Below are 27,342 nucleotides of genomic sequence, written 5' to 3'. Positions count from 1 at the left end.
TTTCCAGGCAAGAGTACTGGAGTGGTGTTAACAGAATATTAATTCTTGAACAGAGCCACAGTAGTTTATCAGGGCTGTGACTTAGAAAATTTAGCTTGGAAAGTCCTTTGCTATATTGAGCAAAGTGGAAATGAAGTACAAAATTACACAGAAAGACAGCTAACATAACAGAGTGCAGGTCACAAGGCAGGCTTTGTGCTAGGCACTATATATATATATATATATATATATTTGACTCTTAACAGGTGTCCTTTGAGATTTGTGATACTATTTTCATAAGAGGATCAGAGATGTTGAGATTTAAACCCAGATCTATGTGATTCCAAAGCCTGTGTTTTTTCTACTACATTATTGCAGGATATATGCATCAACTATTGAGAAGAAAGAATATCAAGAGCTAAATGTTCTATTTAAACAGTAGTTGCTGCTCAGAAAATAAAGATGCCGACCCAGAGTCAGTGGTTTATACGTTCTTCATGCAAGAGCATTATACTAAAGGAGAGAGTGTAAGTTTTCTCTTATTTCTAATGGGAAAATGTAAACATACACACATGTACACGTGTACACCATCATATGGATATTGAGAGAAAAATTGTATAAAAGTTGCCATTGATGACTGAAATTAGTGAAAGATATGAACTAAAGCTATGGCAAAGCAGAAAAGAAAAAAGAATCTAGTAGTCATGGGTTTTCATGGTGCTTTTATCAGCAAAAAACCTTTCAAAGCTTCCCTTTGTGATATTTCAGAGCTCTTCTAAGCTTTGCACAACCTTTTTGTACATATTGAAGATGTGTAGTTTAGAAAATACTAGTTTAGATAAGGTGGTTTCCTCCTGTGTAAGGTGAAGGCTGATAGGGATTTCAGCCATATTAGAGTTCCTCTCATCCATACCACCCTTTCACATTTCTACTTATTTCCCCCAATGTTGAAATATTTTTATTTGGTTCAATACTACTTTTTAAAACGTCTACCAGTTAATCGGGGTAGGCTATTTTGATTTGATTTATTTCTATTGATCTATGGTGATGATGAAAATTCAATTTATAATTCTATGTACCTAATAACAATAAGAAAAAACTGTTAAAATTTCTATAAAGATTTTTTAAATTAAGTTTTTAGCTTTTCTTTTTGTCAGAACCTGTGTTGATCAGTGACTGTGGTGAAGGCTGAGAAAGTTGAAGCAAAGCTGCAGGTGATACAAACTACTAAGGTAAGCTAACATACTAGATTGGCCAAAAAGTTCATTTGGGTTTCTCCATATCATCTAACGGAAAAGCCTGAATGAACTCTTTGGCCAACCCAATAATAACTCAGTCAAGATTATAGGTGCCCTTGTCAGACTTGTAGACTATCCTAACACACTAAAACAAGATTTATCAGGAATAATTATATATCCCAATTTAAATTGTACAAAGCAATTGCAGAAGTATTAAATAGATTTCCATTTCTGAGAATATGATAGAGAAAAGAAAGTGAAGTTGCTTAGTCGTGTCCGACTCTTTGTGACCCCATGGACTGTATGCAGCCTGCCAGGCTCCTCTGCCCATGGGATTTTCCAGGCAAGAATACTGGAGTGGGTTGCCATTTCCTTCTCCAGGGGAATCTTCCCGACCCAGGGATCAAACCCAGGTCTCCTGAATTGCAGGCAGACTCTTTACTGTCTGAGCCACCAGGGAAGATCATGATAGAGAAGACTTCCATAAAATATGTAAAAGAGTAGATTCCATATTAAAAAATCCTTTAAAATAAATGGATGAACCTATAAGAAAACAAAGGAAACTTTCTGGGGCTAGAAACCAAGCAAGTCTATTCTGTGAGGTAAACAAGCGATGAAATCACTGAATAATTTGGCGGCATCCATCAATTTCTGTTGGCATAGAAACTTGTACGTGGAGAAAAATGGAGACTTGGGGAAAATGCCTTGCATTCTGCAAAGTGTAGGGGGCCTGTCAGAGACCATCCTGGAGAAGCATACAACTCTAGGTGGAGTTGAAATCTCCCTGAGCAATTCATGGTTGCTACTGCTAAGTCACTTCAGTCGTGTCTGACTCTGTGTGACTCCATAGACAGCAGCCCACCAGGCTCCGCTGTCCCTGGGATTCTCCAGGCAAGAGTAGTGGAGTGGGGTGCCATCGCCTTCTCCGGAGCAATTCCTGGTTACCAGCTCACATTTACTTGGATTTGAGGCCTTATTTTATACTATTTTCATGGTCTCTTAAACTCTACAAGTAGAGAGTTTTAATTTATAATAGACTTGGGTCTGTGACAGTTTTCAGAAACTGTCACAAATCCTCCATAGCGAGGATTATCAACCTAGTTATCAAATAATCATAGTTAAAATTCTAAAAAATAAGCTCATACACATTTTTTTTAAAATCACAAAACACAACAAGAGAGAAAAAATAAAAATACTTTGAGCTAGAGTCAGCAGAAACCAGAACTAAAACTTATCTACAGATATTTCAGCTATTAGAAGTATCCAATATATAAGATAAATATATTTAATAAAGAAAAGAGGGATTCTAAAATATAAAAAGTAACAGACTATAAAAATGGCCAGGCACACTAAAATAAGAACAAATTAGGATATCAGAAATGATAAACCCCATAATAAAACTAAGAAGTAAAGTTGTTAAACCCAGCATATAAGGCACAGTTAGAAAGAAACTATAGTTGACCTTGTGAATTTTTTTCAAAAAGTACCTACTAGAGTACTACATGATCTGTGGTTGGCTGAACCCACAAATGTGGTTACTGCAAGTACAGAAAGCTAATTGTAAAGTTAAACATAGATTTTTGACTGCATGGTGGTTAGTACCCCTAACCCTCCATTTGTTCCAGGGTCAACTGTGCATAGAAGGCCATACACAAAGAAAAAAGATACAGAAAAAAATAAAAGAAATTGTGAGATGAGTTAATAGAATAACAGGATATAATTTGTGCAAGAAAGTTAATACTAAAGTAGAAAAGATGAACTTCTCTACAGAGAAAGCATCATCCTCTTTGTAAGGAGATAAAAAAAAAAAAGAACTAATTTCATTTAGTAAGTTCCCCAACTCATCACATAAAAGTCAGCACTTCCTCCTTGTCTTACTTGTTGATTCAAGACAAAGAACATAGTAGAACAGGAAAGTGATTCGTAATTTTAAAAAAATCAGTTGTAGATTTATTCACAAATATTTGCTGAGAATAAAGCAGGATAAAGCAGTGAACAAAACACACAAATTCCCTCCCTTTAGATTAACTTATGTTCTAGTGTCCTTAAAGTCAGTCAGGAAGTGAACATCAAGACAACAGCATGCTTTTTCCTTTCCTTTTCATTCATAACTTTCCTCAGCATGGGATTATAATGGAAATCCAGGAGTCTGCAGACTGTATCATATTCAGAGGATACAATAGTGTAGAGTGTGTACATTATGTGTATTAGAGCCTACATTTTTTTTAATGCCTATTTAAAGAGAAATATAGCTGCTACTTTTTAAAAAATGAAACTTCCTATTTACAAATGCTATGGTAGAAAGCTCAGTGTTTTTCTTTTTAAACTAGAACATTTATTGAGCAACTAATTATCGAAACCCTTAAGACCAACTGGATGCTGCCACAGCTCCTCTTTTGGGATTCAGTTCAGTTCAGTTCAGTTGCTCAGTCGCGTCCGACTCTTTGCAACCCCATAAATCGCAGCACACCAGGCCTCCTTGTCCGTCGCCAACTCCCGGAGTTCACTCAAACTCAGGTCCATCGAGTCGGTGATGCCGTCCAGCCATCTCATCCTCTGTCGTCCCCTTTTCCTCCTGCCCCCAATCCCTCCAAGCATCAGTCTTTTCCAATGAGTCAGCTCTTCACAAGAGGTGGCCAAAGTACTGGAGTTTCAGCTTTAGCATCATTCCTTCTAAAGAACACCCGGGACTGATCTCCTTTAGAATTAGGTGATGTTATTCAGGAATTCAAGCCTGAATCTGCTGTATACAACTTTTAGGTACCTTATTTAACTAGTGCCAGTGGCATTTCTTTTAGCCTTGGCACTCCAGTTATATTTTCTCTTGCACTTGGCAGGGTAGTCACATTTGCCACAGATCGATTTATGTCAGTAATAGGACTTAGAGCTATGACAGCGGTACAACATGTGTCTTATTGTGACATTTTCCGAACGACGTTCCCTTCCTTATCTCGCTTCTGATTATTACAGAAAAGAATAGAGAAAAAAAAAGTAATCCTAAAAACAAAGAAAATTACTCTAAAATTTTCACTGTATTTCCTTCTGATTTTATCTGCATAAAAATTATATGTGTATGCTGCTGCTTGGACATGCAAATGGCTGTGTATATTGTGGTTGTTATTGTTCAGTCACTAAGTTGTGTCCAATTCTTTGCGACCCCATGGACTGCAGCCCACCAGGCTCCTCTGTCCGTGGAGTTCTCCAAGCAAGACTGTTGGAGTCAGTTACCATTTCCTTCTCCAGGTTGTATGTATATATGTAATTAAAAGTGAATTTGATGTATGTATATGGGTTTCCCTGGTAGCGCAATCAGTAAAGAAACTGCCTGCAGTGCAGGAGTCCCAGGTTCAATTCCTGGGTCTGGAAGACCCCCTGGAGAAGGAAATGGCAACCCACTCCAGTATTCTTGCCTGGAGAACCCCATGCACAGAGGAGCCTGGCAGGCTCTAGCCCATGGGGTCGAAAGAGTCAGACACAACTTAGTGACTAAACCACCACCACCACCATACTATATGACAGCTGATTCCCTTCATTGTGCAGCAGAAACTAATACCATATTGTCAAACAGTTGTATTCCAATAAAAAATGAATTTGAAATACTCATGTATTTTATCATTTAATTTTTATTTAGCATATTTTTCTTATATGAATATATGAGCCTTTCAAATGTTTTCACATTTGAAAATGTCAAATGTCATTTGTCAAATATCAAATGTCATGTCAAATGTCATATCAATTTGTCATGTCAAATGTCAAATATTTTGACATTCTATTAAATTCTGTAATAAAATGGTATCATAGCAGAATTTATTCAACCATTTCTTTTTTGTAGCTATTCCAGGCTTTCCTATCATAAATAACATTGTATTACATCACTGAATATCTGGTCATATTTCTGATTACTTTCTCAGACTAGCTTTCTGTTAGTAGAAATGGTGTGTTAAAGAGCATAAACATTCTGAAAAATTGCTTCCTAGAAATATTCTTAGTGATTTTATTTTGCACAGCAGCATATGAGACTTTGTCTCACCGCATGGCGGTAGTCTATGTTTTAAAAAATCTTTCTTCTATTTCTTAGGAAGATTCTGTTTCTTATAACAGTTATGCTTCTTTTACTAAGGTGAAAACTTTCATCTACATTTTTGATTCTGTGTTGAAATGGAGAAATTGTCCATCTTTTAGTAGTTGGCACAAGAATTAATTCACATTTTCTTTGTAAAGCAAGAGACCGTTGTGTGTTTATATTTAGTACAGATTTTTTTTCCATGTGGTCAGTAGTTATTAATAGATTGTAATTATTTCTCCTGTTCTAGATCATGTTTTAGAAGTCTTTAGATTTATGGTAAAATGTGTTTTATAAAGAAAATGGAATCCAACTATAGTTACTGAACCAATTCCATAGAGATTTTTCCATTCAGCATGAATGTTTTATTATAAGTTCTATGTATTTGTTTGCTGTCAATGGATTTGTTGGAATCTGAAAATTAAATATCTTGTTTAAAAGGACTTTCCATTATTAACAAGCTTCAAAACATAGAAAGGGACTCTTTGAGACAAGTTTCCCTTGACATTTTAAACTGAGTAATTTATAACGGAAGGTTTTCTTTCTCTTCATTCAGCCTTATCTTTCTTTGTCCTTTCTGTGTTCTTTTTAAATCCTGTTTTCTCCTTGAATCCTGTTTTCTCCTTAGCTCTAGAGCACCAGCTTACAAATTGTACTTTTAAAGATTTATAATAGAAATAATATGATTTTCCAACATAGAATTTTTCATGTAGCTCTGATTTCAATAATTTGTAGCAAAGGGAAAGTTTGTAAAAACTTGGAAAATTAGAAGATGACATACTTTATAAAAAGAGCAAACATGGGCTGAGAGTTGTTTAAAAGCTATATTGTGTTCGTAACTGACTCAAGAACTTTTCATTGAAGTATCAACTGTGGAAAAAGTAGAAAATGGCTCCAGCACAGAAGGGCAGAGAAATACGAGACTCATCACCATCTGACCCTAGTTTTATAGCACTCAGCCCATCTTTGTCGGTTATGATGCTATTGTACATTATACCTGAGGGTTCCATAACTTCTTTCTTACGTCATTCTCTGTTAGTCCTTAAACTGGAAGCTGGGAGAACACCACAGCATGTTTCTTGCCTAGACGGTTTTTGTGGTGCAGTTTTAAGTGAAGTGGTAACCATTGCACGTAGAATTGGATGTACGTGAATTACAGCCTTTAGCTTTTCTTCTTACTACATTTATGTGTTTTTGTAACCTCACTTTTCACTCTGCTCCAGTGCACATTCTGTGGCTTCACTCTTCCTCTCCTGAGATGATTTTGAGTCCTTCTGAGAAAATGGAAGCAGTCATGTGCTTTGTAACTTCATTCCTCTTTACCTGGACAGTTTCTTTACTCACTTTCTCTTCCTTTTTCATTTTAGAAAGATATATATAATTCTTTGTGGGGGTTAAACTTTCCATTTACAGTCTTGATTCCATCTTCTGTTGTGGGCTTAAGACTCTTGCCTCATTAATTGTCCTCTTCTTATCTTGCATCTTCCTCCTATCTGTTCCACCCACTCAGTCTACTGAGAGTTCAAAGTTAACAACAAAAAAGCAACAAAAATCCCTTCCAGCTCTCCTTCTGTTCCTTATCAAATGCTTGGAAACAGTGTTATATGCTAGTGCCTTCATCAGCTCATCCTTAACCTCTTGCAGTCCTACTTTGGCCCTGGACTTGTTGTTGTGTGTCAGGAACTGCGAAGACTCTGACTTTTCGTTCAGTGTTCTGGGTGAGGCAGCTGAGCCATGCTACCTAGATCTGAAGCACTATTACCAGTTTCCCAGAAGGACTGGCTAGGAGTCCTCTTCCTGCTTTATGCTATGCTATAGTGCCCATATGAGGCTTCCCAGGTGACTAGTGGTAAAGAACCTGCCTGCCAGTGCAGGAGACCAAGGAGATGAAGGTTCAAGCCCTAGGTGGTGAGGATCCCCTGGAGGAAGACATGGCAACCCACTCCAGTATTCTTGCCGGGAGAATCCCATGGACTGAGGAGCCTGGCAGGCTACAGTCCATGGACTCGCAGAGTCTGATACGACTGAAGCGACTTAGCACGCATGGTGCCATATGATCTGGTGATCACAACCTGGCTTTGACCTCTCTATCAAGAAAAACACAAAAAGGCAAAATGGTTGTCCGAGGAGGCCTTACAAATAGCTGAGAAAAGAAGAGAAGCTAAAGGCAAAATAGAAAAGGAAAGATATACCGATTTGAATGCAGAGTTCCAAAGAACAGCAAGGAGAGATAAGAAAGCCTTCCTCAGTGATCATGGCAAAGAAATAGAGGAAAACAATAGACTGGGGAACTCTAGAGATCTCTTCAAGAAAATTAGAGATACCAAGATTGCCGGGAGAAATACCAATAACTTCAGATACACAGATGACACCACCCTTATGGCAGAAAGTGAAGAGGAACTAAAAAGCCTCTTGATGAAAGTGAAAGTGGAGAGTGAAAAAGTTGGATTAAAGCTAAACCTTCAGAAAAGGAAGATCATGGCATCTGGTCCCATCACTTCATGGCAAATAAATGGGGAAACAGTGGAAACAGTGTCAGACTTTATTTTTTTGGGCTCCAAAATCACTGCAGATGGTGACTGCAGCCATGAAATTAAAAGATGCTTACTCCTTGGAAGGAAAGTTATAGTTATGACCAACCTAGATAGCAAATTCAAAAGCAGAGACATTACTTTGCCAACAAAGGTCCGTCTAGTCAAGGCTATGGTTTTTCCAGTAGTCATGTATGGATGTGAGAGTTGGACTGTAAGGAAAGCTGAATGCCGAAGAATTGATGCTTTTGAACTGTGGTGTTGGAGAAGACTCTTGAGACCCCCTAGGACTACAAGGAGATCCAACCAGTCTGTTCTGAAGGAGATCAGCCCTGGGATTTCTTTGGAAGGAATGATGCTAAAGCTGAAATTCCAGTACTTTGGCCACCTCATGCGGAGAGTTGACTCATTGGAAAAGACTCTGATGCTGGGAGGGATTGAGGGCAGGAGGAGAAGGGGACGACAGAGGATGAGATGGCTGGATGGCGTCACTGACTCAATGGACATGAGTCTGAGTGAACTCCGGGAGTTGGTGATAGACAGGGAGGCCTGGTGTGCTGCGATTCATGGGGTCGCAAAGAGTCAGACATGACTGAGCGACTGAACTGAACTGAACTGAAGGGAACATTTCATGCAAGGATTGGCACAATAAAGGACAGAAATGATAAGGACCTAGCAGAAGATATTAAGGAGAGGTGGCAAGAATACACAGAAGAACTATACAAAAAAGATCTTCATGACCCAGATAACCATGATGTTATGATCAGATACCTAGACCAGACATCCTGGAATGTGAAGTCAAGTGGGCCTTAGGAAGCATCACTACAAACAAAGCTAGTGGACATGATGGCATTCCAGTTGAGTTATTTCAAATCCTAAAAGATGATGCTGTTAAAGTGTTGCACTTAATATGCCAGCAAATTTGGAAAGCTCAGCAGTGGCCACAGGACTGGAAAAGGTCAGTTTTCATACCAATCCCTAAGAAAGAAAATGCCAAAGAATGCTCAAACTACCACACAGTTGCACTCATCTCAACGCTAGTAAAGTAATGCTCAAAATTCTCCAAACCAGGCTTCAAAAGTATGTGAACCATGAACTTCCAGATGTTCAAGCTGGATTTAGAAAAAGCAGAGGAACCAGAGATCAAATTGCCAACATCCGCTGGATTATAGAAAAAGCAAGGGAGTTCCAGAAAAACATCTACTTCTGCTTTATTGACTATGCCAAAGCCTTTGACTGTGTGGATCACAATAAACTGTGGAAGATTCTTAAACAGATGGAATACCGGACCACCTGACCTGCTTCTTGAGAAATCTGTATGCAGGTCAGGAAGTAACAGTTAGAACTGGACATGGAACAACAGACTGGTTCCAAATAGGGAAAGGAGTACGTCAGGGCTTTATATTGTCACCCTAGTTGTTTAACTTATATACAGAGTACATCATGCAAAATACTGGGCTGGATGAAGCACAGGCTGGAATCAAGATTTCTGGGAGAAATATCAATAATCTCAGATACACAGATGACACCACCCTTATGGCAGAAAGCAAAGAAGAGCTAAAAAGCCTCTTGATGAAAGTGAAAGAGGAGAGTGAAAAAGTTGGCTTAAAACTCAACATTCAGAAAACGAAAATCATGGCATCCGGTCCCATCACTTCATGGGAAATAGATGGGGAAACAGTGGAAACAGTATCAGACTTTATTTTTTGGGGGCTCCAAAATCACTGCATATGGTGACTGCAGCCATGAAATTAAAAGATGCTTACTCCTTGGAAGGAAAGTTATGATCAACCTAGATAGCATATTCAAAAGCAGAGACATTACTTTGCCAACAAAGGTCCGTCTAGTCAAGGCTATGGTTTTTCCAGTAGTCATGTATGGATGTGAGAGTTGGACTGTGAAGAAGGCTGAGCGCCGAAGAATTGATGCTTTTGAACTGTAGTGTTGGAGAAGACTCTTGAGAGCCCCTAGGACTACAAGGAGATCCAACCAGTCAATCATAAAGGAAATCAGTCCTGAATATTCATTGGAAGGACTGATGCTAAAGCTGAAACTCCAATACTTTGTCTATCTGATAGGAAGTACTGACTCATTTGAAAAGACCCTGATGCTCAGAAAGATTGAAGGCAGGAGGAGAAGGGGACGACAGAGGATGAGATGGCTGGATGGCATCACTGACTCAATGGACATGAGTTTGAGCAAGCTCTGGGAGTTGGTGATGGACAGGGAGTCCTGGCATGCTGCAGTCCATAGGATCGCAAAGAGTCGGACATGACAGAGCGACTGAACTGAACTGAACTGATCAGCCTATATTTCAGGATTTTAGGGGAATATGAATACTTAAAAGCCCCCTTCCTTGTCCTACTTCTTTGGATATCACTATTTCCCCTAATACTTTTGGTTTGTAAGAATTGAAAGCGAGCCTTGACAATTAGATTACAGGTGTACGCAGGGTGCTCCTCACTGCTCTACAATGTTCAGTACTGCACACTTCATATTCTTGATGCTCTGATTTTTGGTCATAGTGATAGTATACTCTTCTGGTTCTCCTTTCCTTCTCTGACTATGATTTCTTTAGTCACTGTTTTTCTCTATCACCACCTGTAGGTGTTCTTTAAAGGTTTGTTCTTGTCTTTCTTGTTGGTCTCTCATATTGCATTGACTTCCCAGGTGGCACAGTGGTAAAGAATCTGCCTGCCAATGAAGGAGACATAGGAAATGAGGGTTCGATCCCTGAGTCAGAAAGATCCCTTGGAGTAGAAAATGGCAACCCATTCCAGTATTCTTTGCTGGAAAATTCCATGAACAGAGGACCCTAGCTGCTAGCAGTCTATGGTGTTGCAAAGAATTGGACAAGAGTGAGCAGTTGATGAGCACACATTGCATAGGCAGCATGGGCGACCCCCGATGTATATCTCTGGCTCTATTTTCTCTCCTAGTTCTGTGTGTTCAACTGCCTCTGTAAACATCTATATCCAGAAGTCTTGCTGGCATCTCAAACTTGTTACATAAAAGCAAGTTGTTATTGTGTAAAGATTTGTTTTTTCTTCTTTGGCCCTTATTTACTTTGAAGATATTACCCATCTGCTCTCACATAGGCATGAAAACTCATCATCTTGTTTGTTCTCTCCATTACCACCTACATTTATTCAGGTGCCAAATCTATTGTCTCTGACACTCACATAGTCCTTTCCTTCCCACTGTGTAGTTAGTTTCATTGTCATCCTGCTGCTGCTGCTGCTCCCGCTGCTGCTAAGTCGCTTCAGTTGTGGCCGACTCTGTTCGACCCCATGGGCTACAGCCTACCAGGCTCCTCCGCCCATGGGATTCTCCAGGCAAGAGTACTGGAGTGGGGTGCCATTGCCTTCTCCACATTGTCATCCTGCTGCTGCTGCTGCTGCTAAGTCGCTTCAGTCGTGGCCGACTCTGTGCGACCCCATAGACGGCAGCCCACCAGGCTCCCCGTCCCTGGGATTCTCCAGGCAAGAACACTGGAGTGGGTTGCCATTTCCTTCTCCAATGCATGAAAGTGAAAAATGAAAGTGAAGTTGCTCAATCGTGTCTGACTCTTAGCGACCCCATGGACTGCAGCCTACCAGGCTCCTCCACCCATGGGATTTTCCAGGCCAGAGTACTGGAGTGGGGTGCCATTGCCTTCTCCACGTTGTCATCCTAGACTAGTGCAATTGCCTTTCATTTCATCTCCACCTATTTCTCTACCTTTTTGATTCTTTTTTACTCTTCTAAATTCATATTCATGAAAGAGTTTGATTACCTCATGGCTCTCCTTTGCCCTCAAATTAACAGTTAAACTCATTAGCCTCGTATTACAAACTCTTCATAATCTGGTCCCAATCTGTTTTTCTTTTTACTGTCATTCACATAGCATTTGCTTCTGATAAACTAAATTATTGTTTGTTATTTATATCTTGTACTTCCTAAATCCTCTGTTCCTATCTCCATGTGACCAAATGGTACCCATCATTCAGAACTGGGGTCAGAGCACCTTTTCTCTGAAACCTTCTGTGATTCCTCAAGATATAAGTATGGTTTGGCTCTCCTGAATGTTTTGGCATTTCATTAGTCTTTTCATTTGTGATTCATAACTTTTTGCCTTACACTGTAGTGATTTTTGGTACATGTATTATACCCCCTAAGAGAATGTGAATTCCTTATTTCACTCTGTATCCCCAAAGAGCATATTTTCCTCAGATGGTTGGATGAATGAATCCTATATATGGACATGATAAGAAAGTTGTAACAGGGCCTTGCGATTGTGTTCAGGGCCATTGCATATTAGTTGTATGGTTTGTCCACTGCTCAAAACTCCTGGCTAGGGAAGTGAGTAGGGCCTGGAATCCAGCTCACATTCCCCCTTCCCTCCAATCAGACTACGTGCCAGGCTGGTGCAGGGGTGCATCTGCCTGAAGAAAAGAATACTTGTTCTTTGCATGATGATGCTATAGTCTGGTTAGTCTGTGCACCTGCTTGATGCAGCTGTCCCTTTTTCTGACTCTTACCAAAGTAAGCTAGTAGCAACCCTGAAAGTACCGACAGTATTGACTGAAGTTCATTATGGGGACTACTTTGGGGACTTCCCTGGTGGTCCAGTGGCTAAGGCTCCCCGCTCCCGGTGCTGGGGGCCCAGGGTCAATCCCTGGTTCAGGAACTACATCCCACATGTGGAAACAAAGAGGAAAGATCCCACGTGTGGCAACTAAGACCTGGTGCAGCCAAATACATAAATAAATATAAAAAAAACTCTGCTTTGTGTCACATAGAAAGTACCCCAGATTTGTTTGTTGAAATGAAAGATGTGGATTAATCAAGTGTAAAATAAAGCATTGTTATAGACAGTCTCCTTGATAATTTGCAATTACTCTCAAATTCATAAATATTCTGGAACCCCTGTGATAGTTCTAGAACCTTTGAGATTTCTTGTACTATTTTACTTAGATCAATTGGCTAATATCCTGTTTCCCTTTCCCCCACCTCAGCTCTATCTTTTGGTTAGAGTAAATTATACTGGACTCCAGAGTGTCTGTACTCCTGTCTTGTGCTTTTTTAAAATGCTGCATCCAGGGAATTTCTTGGTGGTCCAGTGATTAGGAATCCATGCTTTTAATGCCAAGGGCAGGTTCAGTTCCTGATGGGGGAACTAAGATCCCACAGGCCATGTGGTGTGGCAAAAAAAAAAAAAAAACTGCATCCAGAATTCTTTTTTTTTTTTTTTAATTTTAATTGGAGGCTAATTACTATACAATATTATAGTTGTTTTTGCCATACATTGACAATAATCAGCCATGGGTGTACATGTGTTCCCCATCTGGAACCCCCCTCCCACCTCCCTCCCCATCCCATCCCTTAGGGTCATCCCAGTGCACCAGCCCTGAGCACCCTGTCTCATGCATCAAACCTGGACTGACGAGCTACTTCAGAATTCTTTTAATTGAATTATTTTGGCCTGGTTGGTGTATAAGCCTTTTTTTTTTTTTTTCTTTTTTGGACTGTGCTATGGCAAACTCAATGGACATGAGTTTGAGAAAACTGCAGGAGATAGTGAAACACAGGGAAGCCTTAGGGTGCTGCAGTTCATCAGGTCACAAAGAGTTGGACCAATCCGAGTGACTGAATAACAAAAGTGTCATACAGGATCTTAGAACCTCAACCCAGGGTCAGACCCACCCTTCCTGCAGTGGAAGCACAGAGTCTTAACCACTGGACCACCAGGGAAGTCTCAAGACAAATTTAAAAGTCCTTAAACACAGAGTTAATGACTTGGTGTGTGGGTTATGTGTATCTCAGGGGCTCTTACTGTAGCACTTTGCATCTACTAAGTATTTCATGAATGAGGTTGACTACAAACTACCTGTGACCCCCTCCAAAGGACCTGCCTCATCTGAGAGTAGTCACAGAGAAACTTCAAGTTGGATGATGTACTTTTAGAATATAAGAGTTTTGTTTTTTTTCTTAATTTTGTGAGTGGATCGGTGTCTAACAGTTAACAGTTAACTAGATGCCAGGCATGTATGTATATTATATTTCACTTGATCCTCATAACTAGTGCTGGAGTGTATACAGTTGTATCCAACTTAAAGATAATATTGCTTATATACAATCTGTTTTCATTCAAGTCCGGGTCAGCCTAATTCCAAAGATTCTGTGGCCTATGAAACTAGCCACTTGATATAAGAAGAATGTTCACAATAGTTTATCACATAAAGCCCTTCAGAGGCTATATAGCTATATTGATTTATTAGTGAATAGATGTACGTAGAGATATATTTTATCCTGGCATTAGGGAAACAAGGTGGTCCTTCCTTAGACTGGCATGGTAGAGCTCACTGCTGAGACCTAAGTATTTTAGCTGCCACTGCAGCGCTGTACCAGCAGGGGCCAGAGTAGTGCTCCAAATTGAGAAAATTTTGGTCTGATGTTCTCAACTTTGAAAGATTGCTCCAGCATTTAGGAAATACAGCCAGTGGGCAGGATTGTCACCTAAATTCTGTAATCCAAGCTTCCTCCTTCCTAAAAAAAGCAGAAAGAGATGGAAGCAGAATTAGCATGAGAACAAAAACAGACTAATGAAGCTTTGTTATCTTGCTGAAAATCTTTTAAAGCTTTCCAAATTTAGCCAAGGATTAGCAATTAATGGATAATTGGAAATGTGTTTTCATTCTATCAATTAACCCCCATTTCACTGCAGCTTGAACACCCCTAAAGCATTTATCATCTAGCATTTCCTCTATATTCTGCTTTTATGAAAACAATTTGAATATCTTTAAGCAAGTTCCAGGGAATTATGAAAAGAACTTGAGGTATCTGTGGTACGTGGATAGCATGACAAACTCCTAAGGCAGTAAATAGATTCTTTGCTTTGGGGCTTTCTTTTTGGCTTAAGACCATTGAAGAATGTTATTCCTAGGCTACGTGAATGTGTAGCTGTGGTATTAATATTTTGTATCTACACTGTAATCTTTAAGAAGAGAGAAAAATAGAGAAACAAAAGCATAAATGAGAAGCGAGGGGGGGAAACAGAGAGAAGTAAATACCACTTAAAAAAATCTTTAGTTCTCCAAATTAGCAAAATAATAGCAATAAGTTCACAATACTTGTTAGCATATTCAAATATATATATATATATATATATATATTTTATGGTGGTGAAAGTAACAGTCATTTCTGCTTTAACACGTTTTGAAAACACAGATTTGTTCCAATATGATTGATGTATTAGGAGACATTTGAACATAATGCAGATTTCTCATTTGCTTTTGTACAGTTTCATGAATGCAAAAAGCCACCCAGCTGAACCAAGCCATGGAGAAATACACAAAACACAGACATGCACACATCTCAAACACATACCAGCCATCTCTGTATACCTCATATTATGTGAGTCACATTCATCCACCTTTGGTGTTATAACTTTTCAGCTGATAACAGACAATCCTCCCATCAAGTACTAACCAGGCCCAACCCTGCTTAGCTTCCAAGATGAGATGAGATCAGGTGCATTCAGGGTGGTATGGCTATCAACAAGATAAATCCTATTTCCACTTTTGACATAATTCACAAGCTATAAGTCTAACATCCACCTCCACAAGCAAATATCAGGTCTTTTTCAAGGAAAAATGCCATATTTATTGTGGTCTTTATTTTATGTATTTGTTTATGCCATATTTATTTTATGTATTTCTTAAACCACTTGCTGTAAAAAAATGTGTTATTTTTATTAGGTTTCTACTTTAAGAGAAATAAGTATGTTTCTGATTACATTATTGAGTATTGAGCTCCAACCCAATTTCCCCCACAGTTTCTGTGGTTCTTACTGCATGATACAGAGCTGTGTAACGTGTTGATTTTTAGGAACACTTACCTTGTTTTGTAGTGAAACTGATTGTACATGTTAATTATAGAATATTTGGAAAACACTGGAATATATGAATGTAATCACCAGTGTTCTAGGACTTCCCTGGTAGTCCAGTGATTAAGACTCCATACTCCAAATGCAGGGGGCCCAAGTTCCATCCCTGGTCAGGGAACTAGATTCCACCTGCTGCAACTGAAAAATCAAAATTCCCACATGCCACAGCTAAAGATCACACATGTGGCAACTAAGACCCGGCACAGCCAAGTTAATATGCAAATAAGTAAATAAAAAGAAATATTAAAAGAAAATTTTTAATATTTTTTAAAAAATTACCAGTGTTCCAACTAACGTTAACATTTGGTATTATTTCCATATCCATATAAAAAGAAATGTTTGTGGAAAAATTAGAACAAAAATTGGGAGCTCATATTCTTTATTAAGCTTAGGATCTTGGATTTTTTAACTTGATATTATACAATAAATATATCCCCATTTCTTTAAATATTCTTAAGCAGTTTGACGATGATATTCTGTATGGGTGAATGAACTCCACTCAGTATTCAGCAGGTATGCTGAATGGCCTGGGACTATGCTAATTGTTTGTACACTTGCTTCGATTGATCAATGCCCATGCTACATGGAATCCAATGATTAAATATAGTCAATCACGTAGTTTTGGACTTTCTGGGGAGGGTGTTTGCTGTACGTAGTAGTGGTGACTCAGTGGTAAAGAATCCACCTGCAATGCAGGAGGTGCGGGTTTGAGCCCTGGGTCAGGAAGATTCCCTGGAGGAGGGCATGGCACCCCAGGCCAGTATTCTTGCCTGAGAAATCCAGTTTACAGAGGAGTCTGGCAGGCTGTGTGTCCATGGGGTCACAAAGAGTTGGACACGACTGAAGCAACTGAGCACACACGGTGTAATAAATATCTCTGTATATGCTTCCTTGCATATTTGTTATTCTTAGAATGAATTTGTAGACATTGAATTAGTAAATGAAAAGGAATATGAATATTTTAAGCCTTTTACAAGTTATTGTTAATATCCCTACAGGGAAAAGTTATGTTAGTTTACACTCTGTGTTAAAGTACTAGAGTTCTTGTTTTATTTTACCATCACCAACCTTAGAAGTATAATTAAAGCAAACACAAAATAAACTTTCTTATCTGTTTAGGTAACTACAGTGTTATTGATCAGGAGGGAAGATTGTGAGGAAAATAGAGGCTGACCCCTTTCCATAGACAGTTAAATACAGAAAGATGTGGACCATGGGAAATGGAGTGATGTACAGAACTAATAAATAGGAATTTAATTAAGTAATAAGAGGTCTTTTTAAAAAATGCATGCAAGATAAGGTGAAAGGAGGCTGTAAAATTTATGCCTTCTTGCAGTAAAACTTGTTGGCTGACCCAATGATATAAATAAAGTAGAAAAAAAGAGAAAATCTTATTTAAGACCTTCCAGATATCACTTCCAATTGCCAGATTTTAAGCCACCCTCCTCATGATATTGTAAATAAGCAAAGTTGCAGGTAAATGAAATGATCATTATCACTGAAGTGGAGTAATATGTGATTTCACAGAGTTCTACCTGGGTAGAATTTGAGTCACAGGATTTTGAGTAAAAGATAATGAACTCATATGAGAAATATGAGCAATTGTTTTGTGTGTGTGTGTGTGTGTTTAAATTTTTGGCCACACGGAGTGACATACAGGTTTTTAGTTCCCTGACCAGGAATCGAAACTGTGCCCCCTGCAGTAGAAGTGAGGAGTCTTAATCACTGGACTTCTGAAGAAGTCCCTGACCAATTGTTTTAGATTTGTCTTATATGTTGTTACAGGGCTTCCCAGGTGGCTCAGTGGTAAAAAAAAAATCTGCCTGCCAAGGCAGGAAACATGGTCCCTGGATTGGGAAGATCCCCCCGAGAAGGAAATGTCACCCCACTCCAGTATTCTTGCCTGGGAAATCCCCCAGACAGAAGAGCCTGGCAGGCTACAGTCCATGGGGTCACAAAAGAGTCTGACACAACTGAGCAACTAAACAACAACATATACCATTGCAGGTCCTCTGGGACTTGCTTGTCTCATTTCAGCTCCGTGCAAACCCTCATGCAGGTACAATCTCACAGCTTCATCTCTCGTCCTTCTGCAAGCCCTCTGCTACCTGCCCCAAGGCTTCCCTGTGGCCACTGCTATGAGGTCTCCTCAAGGTCCAGACCCACACTTGTGCAACCCAGAAGAACAGAGCAGTTAAACTCAAGGGTAGGGGATTTAATGCCCTTTGGGGAAAGCCTTTGATCAAGAAAAGATGAGAGCCATAGGTAAATTCTTCCTCTTCCTTTTCCACCCTCCCACCCCCAAGCCCTAGGGGTGATCCTGAAATGCACTTTATATGGCTTCTAAGAGGCTCAGTCTGATAGATTTAACAGGTGGCCAGCTTGGTGAGGCATTGTCACATTGGCTGTCCTTCTTTGCTTTATTTCCCTATTCCCTCACTCCTGCTCACTGTGATTGGGTTTCTTATTAAAACAATTTGCATGAGCTTTTTGCTTCAGACCATGCTTTTGGTGGGGGCAAAAACACAGGCTACATGGACAGCAGCCAAAAGAATAGTGCCTGTAATTGACTGAAGCATATTGAATATATGAAAATTTGTGAACCTAATAGCCATAGTCAAAAGAAGAGAAGGAATTCCCCTACCAAAAAAACCCAGTCTCTCATTTGCAACCATTGAAAGTGAATATTAGGAGCCTCCTTCTCTCAAAATTGATGATCAGGACTTTCCTGGTGGTCCAGTATTTAAGACTCCATGCTTCCACTCCAGGGTGTGATCCATGGTCAAGGAACTAGGATCCCACATGCCACACAGCATAGCCAAAAAAAAGATAGTTTGCTCTATAATTATACATGTGTAATAATGAAAAAATGTTTTTTGTAACCTTTAGCTTTTAAAATTCTCACTGAAGGGGTGTTACATATCCTGACCGATAGTGCTTGTTTGTGATGAAGCGGGGAGGGATGGGGAGCATTTGGTTTGCACATTAACGGTATAAACCATTTTGTGTTTGGTGTTGTTTCTCTATGTTCTATGTAATTTCCTTTGTATAACTAATATTGATGCTAAATTTCAAAATATGCCATATTTTAAAAAAATTTTTCACAAAATTACATTGAAATTATGAATACTCATTCTAACACCTCCCTTGCTTTTTAAAGAATCTTCTGAACTATAGTTAGATGCATTATTCATTGCATCACTGACCCCCTATCTCCCTTGCTTTTTAAATCTCAAGATTAAATTGCTAATATTGGTGTATTTACTTCCTACACTTTCTTATTATGACTGAAAATAGCATCTGCCCAGAGGAACTAGCATATTGGCAGATAAATCTGTTATTACTATCAACATGCCTTTGTTATTTACATTTTGAAACAAGATGGTCAGGGCAATTTAATCTTGTTGACAAAACCCCATGCAAGTATAGGACTCAGAGGGGAAAAAATGTGATGAGAAAAAAATTTTGTTTATCCCTAGACTTTTTTTTTTTTTTCTTGGCCAAGAATTAAATTTGCCTGAACTTAATTGCTTTACGCACATTCTTGTGACATTGCATGATTGGGAGGGAGGGAGAAAAAGATGGAGCTGTGACTGTGTGGTATGTGTCTAAAAGCGTGCATTAGAGGAGAAAGCACAAGCAAGCTGGTTTGACCAGAAACAGAACTGCCTGTGACAGATTAAGAGACAAGCAAGGCTGGGAATCTGAGAGCAAGTAAAGAGAGTGGAAATTTACAGCTGCCCGGTGTGAGTGTTCAGTGAGCATTTTCTGCTAACGTTTTCCGGTGGTAACTGTTACTCTTCAAAGAGAGAGACAGAAAGTCAAGACAGATCGTGGAAAGTCTTTTCTCTGCCATGCTTTGGTAATAGGAGGCACCCTCTGTTAAATGGAAGATAAAGGCTGCTTCATCTAAAGTGCTTTGAGCCCCAGAGAGAGCTGTCTTCAGCACCTCACCATGGGTCTACTTTTCGCTGCTTAGACAAGCCTGGACTTTTCTATAACATTGGGTGAGTTATCAACCAGGTTGCTTATCCTGGTTCACAGAAATGGAATTAATATGATAAACTTTCGTTTAGTTGAGGTTTTACAGTTACTGCTTATAAATTTGTTTTATAAACCAAGCTGTTACCTCGTTTCTTTGTGCATGATGAACTGCTGTTACTAGGAGAGGTTTAAAAAAACAACAACAACTACAAAACAATACTTCTCTGTTGCCTAAGGCACTTGAATCATTACCAACTATTCTGTGTCCATGGAATATCTTATTTTGGAAATGGGTTTTTATTTACAGAGTGTTTCCAAAAATAAAACAGTGGCAGGATACCATGTTTCATGTTTCTCTTTCAACTGAATGAAAATTCCAAAGTTACCTCTATCTGTTTATTGTCAGTAAATTTAATATGATCATTGTGATGTTTGATAGTGTCAATTATTATAAATTGCAGCATTCCCTCATAATTCAATTAGGAATGTTAATGATGCCATTAATTAAAGGGATATGAAATTTGAATGTTGAATGCTTCAGTTAGACTCAAAGTTCTATAGTGAAAACAAAAATTAGATAATTTACATCTCACACTTACCATTTGATACAAAATGAATGCACCTTTCAAATTAAGGAATAAGGAATAAGAACAGTTATTTTGTTCTCATAGATGGTACCAAACTCTCATAAAATATTGTTGTTCTGGTAAAGAACTGTTTTAATCAGTTGCATTTATGTATGTAAGCAGTAGAGCAGAGAAAAAAAGAGGAAACTCTTGAAATATGTATTCACATTCCAATAAACTTCATTTTACAATCTTAACAGAGGAGATTGTATACTAATTTTACACGTCTTTTTAAAGGCATCCATGGAAGGCATGTAATCGTTCTTCTGTGGGAAGAAGGAAGTATATATTGTTAGCTGCTAAAGTGAGTCATCGATTAAAGATGCATCTTTCTAAGCAAAGTTTCTAATCTACTCTGCCAGCCTCGAAAAAGATGTCCTTAGTTACTGATTCAAGTGAGTCCTTTAAGGCAGAACAACTTAGCAGAAGTGAAAACTTAAGCAGAATGTCAGTGAACAATTAAAAGGGTTTGTACTCGAGGTATAATGTAAACTGGCTGTACTTTCTCTAATAGTTCCTGTATGTGTTCAGAAGCCTGTAGAACAGGTTTTGTTTCATGGGTTTGTGTGTGTGTGTGTGTGTGTGTGTGTGTGTGTGTGTGTGTTTAAACCTGTTGACCTGTGTGTAAGAAAAAACTTAGCTGGTCTGTGGAAACCTTTTCCGAACTAGTATCTTGTTCTTGAAGTCAAAAGTAAATCCAAAGCAATTATATTTATATCACAAACCGAGTTTTACTTCTTTACAGAATTCCCCACACTCAGTGCTTAGACTGATAGAATTGCACATAGCTTCACAATCTTCAGAATAAGCTTTTATTTTAAACTAGTATTTCATTGATATTATCTTAGTAGTGGCACCATTTCTTAAGCCTATAGGATTGTAAATATATAGAAATAGAGAATAAGTCATCCTCAGATTCCAAGTGTTTTGTACCTTAGAAATTTATTTGTGAGTGGGTTGTTGGGAATTTAGGAACCATCTTCCCTGGGAAATGATTTAACAAATGATTGCTTGATTTTATTATAGTCTAAGATTATATTTTATTCACACTATAGAAAAACCATTGCCACCCTGAAAAATATTAGAAAATCAGTTATTGCAAATATTTGGACATGACTTAGCAACTGAACAAAAACAGCAAAAAATGATGAAACTAAATCTAAAAACAATTCAGGGTTGAATAAGACATTTTTGTTTTTCCTAAATATTAATACTTGAAGAAAAGCAATATGTTTATAAATAGCATTTCTGTGTACTTTTAAGAGCTTCTATTAACTGCACTGTTTATGAGACCTAATCTTTCATTAAAATCCATGATTTTTCTTTTCCTTGTTACAGAAATATTTCTAGTCATTGCTTTTATACTTACCAGCCATTTCTAAGATCTAGCCCAGTATCTGGCACATAAGTAGGTAGCTAATAAATATTTACCACATGGGGACTGAACTCTTTCTTTGGTTCACAAAAATGGAACTGAGCAGTTTTTCCAACGTACCCCAAAAAGGAAAGGGGTTTAGGGGCACACAGTTTTCATTATGAGAAAGAGATGGCCCGTCAAGAATTGAATTTTAAGAAGCAGACAAAGCAATAGTAGTACAGAATAGGCCTAACTGTTAAAAGAGGAAGAAAAGACCATGGTGTCACTTAGTGACAACCCTGAATAAGTAGGGATGGTGATGAGGGGGGTAATTTACAAGCTTGGTGTCTTGAATACATGGGACATTCTGAAGTAAGGTGTCAACTTCAGATATATTACTTATTACATAAGTATTATATATCACTCTTACTTCAGCTCAGCAGATAATGGCATAATAACAATAATGGTATGCTTTGTAATTTATTATATCTGGGAAGGCAATTCCAAGTTATGATTTTGCAGTAGGGAGAGGCCTATTTGGGGTATAACAAATACAGTAGAACTTTTGTGTGAACTTTTTTAGTTTAAAATTTATATTTATTCAAATGTACCCATTTTAAGAGAATGTTTCACTGAATGTTGAGAAATATATATACTCCTGTAATCTCCATCCCACTGATTTTTTAAAAAAATATTTATTTATTTATTTTTGGCTACATCCGGGTCTTACTTGCTATGTGTGGGATCTTCTCTGTGGCAAGCGAGATCTTTCAATTTGGTCAGGTTTAGTTGCCCCAAGACATGTGACATCTTAGTTTCCTGACCAAGGACCAAACCCATGTCCCCTGCCTTTGAAGGCATATTCTAAACCACTCGACTGCCAGGAAAGTACCCATCCCATTGATTTTTAAAAATGAAACTTATTGGCCCAATTATTTTCCCCCATAGATGTACTTTTTCATTGCATTATTTCTGTCTGTGAGTTGTATATGGAATAAAAGATAAAAGAATGGGAATTTCTGAACTTTCCTGAAATTTTCTTTAATGTGGTTAATTTTTTTTTTAGTTGAGAGAAGGTAACTGTGACTTAAGTTTAAATTAGCAAGCTCTATGGAAGACTTTTGGAAATGTTCCCCTTTTAACTTATCGCTGATTATAAAAGAAACCTATATGAAAGAAAAAAAGGCTCATTTTTTTTTTTAATTACTTTTAACTGGAGGATAATTGCTTTACAGTGCTATGTTGGGTTCTGCTGTACAACAAATTGAATCAGCTATATACTTTTATATATCTATCTATCCCCTCCCTCTTGCGTGTCCCTCCCACACAGCCCCACCCCACCCCTGCATGTCTTCACGGAGCGCCAGGCTGAACCCCTGTGCTGTGCAGCAGCCTCCCACTAGCTGTCTAGTTTACACATGGTGGTGTCTGTCTATACGTCAGTGCTACTCTCTCAGTTCACCCCACCCTCTCCTTCCCCTGCCGTGTCCACAAGTCCACTCTCTACATCTGTGTCTCTATTCCTGCCCTGCAAATAGGTTCATCAGTACCATTTTTCTTGATTCCATATATATGCATTGATATGTGATCTTCATTTTTATGACTTATTTCACCCTGTATGACAGACTCTGTGTTCATCCACCTTACTACAACTGAATCAGTTTCATTCCTTTTTACATCTGAGTAGTATTCCACTGTATATAGGTACCATAACTTCATTTTTCATTCATCAGTTGATGGACAAAAGATATGGTTTTACCCATGGAAATCCTGAGACTTTTCTTTAGAGATAAATTTCCCACTCCCTTAAGATTTTGTGGAAAACCTTTGAAGTTAGAACTGTTATTGAACAGTACAGTTGGAGATTAGACATAAAGGCCTAGAAATTCTCATTAGCTATTTCAGTTCAGTTCAGTCATGTCCGACTCTTTGCGACCCCATGGACTGTAGCACGTCAGGCTTCCCTGTCCATCACCAACTCCCGAAGCTTGCTGAAACTCATGTCCATTGAGTCTGTGATGCCATCCAACCATCTCATCCTCTGCCAGCCTCTTCTCTTCCCACCTTCAGTCTTACCTGGTGTCAGGGTCTTTTCCAATAAGTCAGTTCCTCACATCAGGTGGCCAAAGTATTGGAGCTTCAGTTTCATCATCAGTCCTTTAAATGAACACCCAGGACTGATCTCCTTTAGGATTCACTGGTTTGATCTCCTTGCAGTCCAAGGGACTCTCAAGAGTCTTCTCCAATACCACAGTTCAAAAGCATTAATTCTTCAGTGCTCAACTTTCTTTAATGGTCCAACTCTCACAACCATACATGACTACTGGAAAAACTATAGCTTTGACTAGACAGGCATTAGCCATTTATTCCCCTTTAAAATACTTTAAAGGATACCATGAGGGCATTTAAGGCCCCAAATGACCTTTCTCCTAGCTTCTCCTTCCCCCTTTAAATGCAGTCCTCCCCACTTATATCATAAACATGTTTAGATGAGTCATTGGAGTGACTGACATTGGGTCATCTGTAGAGGTGCACACACGTAAGTTAGGAATATGAAATATTTCACTGTGTCTTAGGCAAAGGAATGCTGCCAAAATCTACTAAAAGTCTACAGGGCCTGAGTTGCCTGGGAGCAGAGCTGAATAATTTTTTTGGCTTTCTCTCCAGGATCTAAGCCAAGTACAACTCTTTAATGAAATTTCATAGCCAGAGTAACAGAAATCATTTGTTTGACTAATGCTTTGAAAAGACATGATGATCAAATATTCCACAGTTTGAACTTTAAAAAACGGTTATTTAGTCATTAAAATTTTCATTTATGAGAAGGTGTTTCCATTGTAAATGCATTTGCATGATCTATTAAACAAAGTTTGAAGAAAAAAAGAGAGAATTTTAAGGAAGAAGAAAATTAAATATTCATAATCCAGCTACCCAGAGGCAGTCACTGTTAACTTTTTAAAATTATTTCTTTCTGCATAAGTGTTGTGTATTTGTGGTTTTGCTTGCTTTTATGTAGTTGTCATTATACTCTGTATTATGGGATGGTGCTTTTAGCAGCCTGTACATTTTATTTCACATTCTTTGTAAATATTTTCATAGCCATATACTGTATTCCATCAAATCTAAGAAGTCATTGGTTGTAAGACATACACTTTATGTACCACTAAGAAAGAAAACAAACAAATGAACAAAAATACCCTGCTAGTTAGTATAAGGTTCCATCAATTATTAAGAGACATGCACATTTTAGAGATGTTGAAATGTGAAAAAAAAAAAAGAGTTGTAAAGATAACCATTATTAGTTTATTTTCTTAAGACAAACTGATAGAAACAGAATTACTGAGTCAGAGGTTATGATATTTAAAGGCTCTAGATCCATGTTGCCGAATCCCACCAATAAGAAAAGAGAGCCTGTTGCATCTCACCATCAATAGATAGAATATTCTCAAACCAACAAAGACACTATGTTGCATCATGAGCAAAATAGTCCTTCATTTTTAACTTTGTGTGTTCCCATTATAGAAAATAAACATTTACTATGTGTTTAACTATATTTCCTCCTTTGTGGTTTTCTAATATGTATACATTATTTCTTCATGATTTTCTTATTTGTTTTAGATCTCCTTTTATAATGATTTTAGCCCTCTGTCTTTCATAGTCATGTCACAGAATTCTCTTATTTGTTGTTTGCCTGTAATGTTATTATTATTATATTCATAAAAATTCCAAAAGTTTTAATTAAATTTGTAGCATATTCATATTAACTGATTTGTCAGTCTTTTTTTTTTTTTTTTGAGATTTACTTCATCACTTGTAAAATTAGAGAAATTATTTTATATCCAGAAGTTTGAAAGTCACTTACAGTCACTTCTGTATCTGGCCTGTTTTGTTCCATTGGTCTGTTTTTCTTGTCTTACTGTTTTACTTATAGCACTTTATAACACTTTTAATTTCATTCCCCCGTAAGAAATCTTCCATTGTAAAATTTGTTATCCTTGTTCTTTTATATTCTTTTTTTTTTCTTTTATATTCTTGACTGAATTTATTTACTAAAAACTTTCTTGGATTTGTGACTGGAGTTGTATCAAATTATGGACTTTAGGAGTAATTGACATTTTAATGATATTTAAATATTTAATATTTTATTTTTCTGTTCAAAAACAAAATGAGTTTTTCTATTCAGTTCCTTGCTTAGTTAGATGGATTTTTTCCCTCAAAAATCTGTTTATTGTTTCAGAAAAGAAAAAATATGCTCATTATAGGTAATACAGAAAAACATCAAGATGACAAATCTCATTTGGATAATATGAATTAACGTTAATTGAGCCACATTCCGGAAATGATTCTGTGATTGTATACAGTTAAAAAGGTGGCTTGCTGAAGGATTGACTAGATAAATAGACATACCTTGTACATCTTTAAGTATATCTTTCATTTGTTAGTTTTCTGCCTCAGGAACAGTAACTATCCTTATGTTGGATTATTGCTGTCAATTTTCCATAGTGATAGATTCTTTACTTTTTATTTTGAGATAACTGTAGATAAGAAACGATACCAAGACACCCTGTGTACCTTTCATCTAGTTTCATCCATAGTGACATCTTGCATGCTAATTAGCAGTTAGTGAAAGTGAAGTAAAAGTCGCTCAGTCATGTCCGACTCTGCCACTGCATGGACTGGAGTCCGTCAGGCTCCTCTGTTCATGGAATTCTCCAGGCCAGAATACTGGAGTAGGTTGCTGTTCCCTTCTCCAGGGGATCTTCCCAACCCAGGGATCAAACCCAGGTCTCCCACATTGCAGGCAGATTCTTTACCATCTGAGCCACCAAGGAAGCCCAACTAGCAGGTAGTGAATTAATTTAATGGATAATGATCAGGACTCTTTTTTTTTTTTTTAATGATGTAGGATAGAACAGATAGAATGGAAACTATCCAGAGTTCAGGTATTGTTTCATGAGACAATTATACAACCATTTATATACTCCTTTGCTCTGAGTCACAATATAAAGTGCATTTTTTACTATATGTCACTATTTTAAAAGGTGAGGGAGTTTCCTGGTGATCCAGTGGCCAAAATTCCTTGCTCCCAAGACAGGGGCCCGGGTTCAATCCCTGGTTGGTAAACTAGATCCCACATGCCGCAGCTAAACATCCCCCAGGCCTCATCTAAGACCTGGAGCAGCCAAGTAAATAGATAAAAATTTAAAAAAATAAACAATTGAAAAAAAAATAAACAATTGAAAACAATTAGAACTCAGAGAGTGAGTGAAATTCGCTCAGTTGTGTGTGACTCTTTGCGACCCCATAGTTCAGGGAATTCTCTAGGCCAGAATACTGGAGTGGGTAGCTGTTCCCTTCTCTGGGGGATCTTCCCAACCAAGGGATGGAACCCAGATCTCCCACATTGCAGACAGATTCTTTACCAACTGAGCCACCAGGGAAACCCAAATTGTGATATAGTCATAAGTGCATACTAAGTCACTTCAGTTGTGTCCAGCTCTTTGTGACCCTATGAACTGCCAGGCTCCTCTGTCCATGGGATTCTCCAGGCAAGAATAATAGAGTGGGTTGCCATGCCCTTCTCAAGGGGATCTTACTGACCCAGGGATCAAACCTGCATCTCTTGCATCTCCTACA

At 38.2% G+C, this 27,342-nt stretch overlaps 1 protein-coding gene across 4 annotated transcripts in view; it reads left to right on the top strand.

Moving 5' to 3' along the window:
• Positions 1 to 415: 415 nt before the first annotated feature.
• Positions 416 to 27,342, top strand: part of CAB39L (calcium binding protein 39 like) — an 83,975-nt gene continuing 57,048 nt past the window's right edge. For 2 of the 4 annotated variants that reach the window (XM_061434644.1, XM_061434641.1), the window contains exons 1-3: positions 416 to 506; positions 1,137 to 1,211; positions 19,608 to 19,745. The gene's annotated coding sequence lies outside the window, so the exon portion shown is untranslated. Of the gene's footprint in view, positions 507 to 1,136; positions 1,212 to 19,255; positions 19,746 to 27,342 lie in introns of those variants that run through there. The other 2 variants (XM_061434642.1, XM_061434643.1) reach the window with 2 other exon arrangements.

Source organism: Bos javanicus, chromosome 12, assembly GCF_032452875.1.
Source record: "Bos javanicus breed banteng chromosome 12, ARS-OSU_banteng_1.0, whole genome shotgun sequence".
In the NCBI taxonomy this organism is placed as follows: Eukaryota; Metazoa; Chordata; class Mammalia; order Artiodactyla; family Bovidae; genus Bos; species Bos javanicus.
This window is presented reverse-complemented; position numbering and strand designations above follow the sequence as displayed.